Genomic DNA, 3,295 nt, shown 5'->3' with positions numbered 1-3,295 from the left:
ACGCTGCTGCACATGCGCACTGGCGTTCCTCGCATCCCCCCTGGATTATGTGCACTAAAGGCAGCATGTACACATCTACACACCCCGGACAGCTGAGAGGAGTGCACACAGATCACAGACCACCACACAGACCACCACACAGACCACAGACCACCACACAGACCACCACACAGACCACAGACCACCACACAGACCACCACACAGACCACAGACCACCACACAGACCACAGACCACCACACAGACCACAGACCACCCCACAGACCACCACACAGACCACAGACCACCACACAGACCACAGACCACCACACAGATCACCCACAGACCACCACACAGATCACCCACAGACCACCACACAGACCACCCCACAGACCACCACACAGACCACCCCACAGACCACCACACAGACCACAGACCACCCCACAGACCACCACACAGACCACAGACCACCACACAGACCACAGACCACCACAGATCACCCACAGACCACCACACAGACCACAGACCACCACACAGATCACCCACAGACCACCACACAGATCACAGACCACCACACAGACCACCACACAGCCCCGATAACACGATAACACAGTGTGTGAAACTACTCTGAATAAATAAAGTACACACAGTGCAGACTTTAACTGTTTCCCAGCTGAAAAACATCAATAACATGCACCATGTATGACGCTAGCTCACACACTAAAACTTTGTCTAATGTGTTTAAAGGTAGATAGAGTATAAAATACTAAATGTAAAGTGGTTTACTAATGTTAGTGGTGAGTTAGCGGGCTAATGCTAGCCGACCGCGTCTCCCGCCAATAGCTAGTAGCTAAGCTAGTAGCTCGCTAGCTAGTTTGACAGCATTTGCTCAATTAAACTACAGTTACATTTCAGTCATTTTTGTAATGTTTGTTTTCTGTAACTAACAATACCCATTTTAAAATGTGTATAAGTTAAAGTGCAGATCTTACCTCCTATTTCATTTCTAACTTGACCTGCTTAGAAAGCTACCTACCTGGCTAATGCTAACACGCTAATACCTCACTAGCTAACAGTTTGAGCAGCAGGTGTTTAATTCTGCTGCTTTCACAGCTGAGACTGGATCCTGCTTCACATGTGTAACACCAAGCTTTTTAATCAAATAGTGCCTAAAAAAATGAAATGCAACATTATACTGTACATATATATGATTTATTTTGAATCTACAGTTGGTCAACATGACTAGCTGGTGAGGAAAATATCTAAATATCTAAATCACTGATGTAATAAGTGTGTTTACATATATTGAATAGTTTCCAGCAGCTCCTCCACTGACTCATTATTTTGCCAACAGTACAGTATATTTAACCTCAGAGTGTATTTCAGGGAGACGGTTCACATGCTCCAAATAGACAGGCCAGCTGTTTCCACAACATGGCCTCACTGAACACACACACACACACACACATGTAAAAAACAATCACTGTATCCTCACTGTAATGACTCTTTTTATTTATCATGGCTTCATTGATCTGTCTTATGTATGAGCTAATACAAACTATCAATAAATATGTTCTTGCATACAGTCATCACAAAAAGCTTTGAAGCTTCACTGCGACCATGTTCATGAGAATAATAATGTTAAAACAAGAGCTCAAACATTCAAGCGATTAAAATCAGTCTATAAATTAATTATTTGATACATTTATTATTAATTGAGAATAGCTATTAGTCAGGATTTTAGGAAAATGTTGAGTTTATGTTGTTTTATTGATGAGAAGACGCTCATCACGTCACAGACAAATATACTGGAGTCAGGACATTATCATTGGTTTCATTGAATCAGTGAAGCCACACGGTCCTCCTGTTGTGGACCTGCATTTACACAACGCACACTAACTTCACAAAGTCCAGCCGCGCAGGGAGGAAGTCTAAAATTAGCTGCAGGCTCCATCCACAGGGATCCACTGCTGTCAGCGGCGGGCGGAGGAGGCGTGATGTCTGCCCCAGACGTTTGATTTGCAGACTTTCAATTAGCACTGACACCATTAATAATGCATCAGGATCCAGCGCTCCAGCTCTGACCTGCTAATGCCTGATGCGGGCTGTTTACCTCCCTGAAGACTCTGCAGCACTCAGTGTGTGATGATGAGCGTGAGCCTCAGTGGGCGGAGGTCTGTGTTTACAGCAGGGACAGTAAATACAGAGGATGTTGTTACTGTCATGTTGTGGAGGCGCCGCTCCTTGAACCTGGAACACTGTGGTAAAGGTTCTCTGCATGTTCTTATCATTCAGTACACATCATCACAGAGCGCTGGACCAACAACAGCCAGAAGCTGAGAGGAGGAAGGAGAGATAACACAGATAATGTAACCTCTTGTGTACGCTGGTGTTTTGTTGTCCTGATGACCCAAAACATCGAGAAAGGTCCGAACAGCATCCCGGTCCAGCTCCTGGTCCCTTTTCAGCAGGAGGGGGGCCCCCCAGCCTTCTCCAGAAGAGAACCACAGCCTCAGACTGGGACCTTCTGATCTTCAATCCAGCCACAACCCGCCCATGATGGTGCCACAACGACATCATCCACAAAAAGCTGAGCGGGTCACCATGATGACAAAGTGAGGTCCGTCACCCACCTCAGACTCCATGTCCAGCTTGTGGTTGTAGCACAGGGCTAACCCAGGACCTGCTGGATGGAGAACGCCGATGCTCTCCTGACCCAGAAAGGATGGATGGATGGGACTGCTGGTTAATTTAATGGCACAATAGCTAACAGCTACGGCCCTGCTAGCTAAACACACTGAGGCCATCTGAAGGGATCCTTCAGCCTGTTCAACGGTCTGACTCTGTCTGATGTTTTCCCTCCTTCAGCAGCTGGATCGGTGTGAACTGGGCCCCTGCTGCTCACTGCAGACACACACAGTGCTGATGATCACACAGCTGACTGACCAGCACTGCTCCATCTGAGCACAGGAAGTGGGTCAGGGCTCGCTCCTTCCTCTGTCTTGGGTGAGAGAGAGAGAGAGACTCCTCATGTTCACCATCAGGTGGGGGTGAGTCTAAATGTAACACATCAAGAGGGTCAAAACAACACAAACCAGCCTCCATCGGGTCTGATCCTGAAGTAAACACATCAGCAGAGTGCAGCTCCACACTAAGACCCGGTTATGTCCCATCGTCCAGGCTGCAGGGACAAGGAGACCATTACCTTTGTACCATTTGGCACATGTACAGTACAGGGAGCACCAAGCGTCCAGATAGTAAGAGACAAACCTGAAACACAGAATAGAAACACATAGAAAGGATCGACAGACACAGACA

The sequence above is a fragment of the Parambassis ranga genome, chromosome 21 (genome assembly GCF_900634625.1).
Source record: "Parambassis ranga chromosome 21, fParRan2.1, whole genome shotgun sequence".
Lineage (NCBI taxonomy): Eukaryota > Metazoa > Chordata > Actinopteri > Ambassidae > Parambassis > Parambassis ranga.
The sequence above is the reverse complement of the archived record's forward strand: the minus strand, read 5'-3'. Positions refer to the sequence as shown.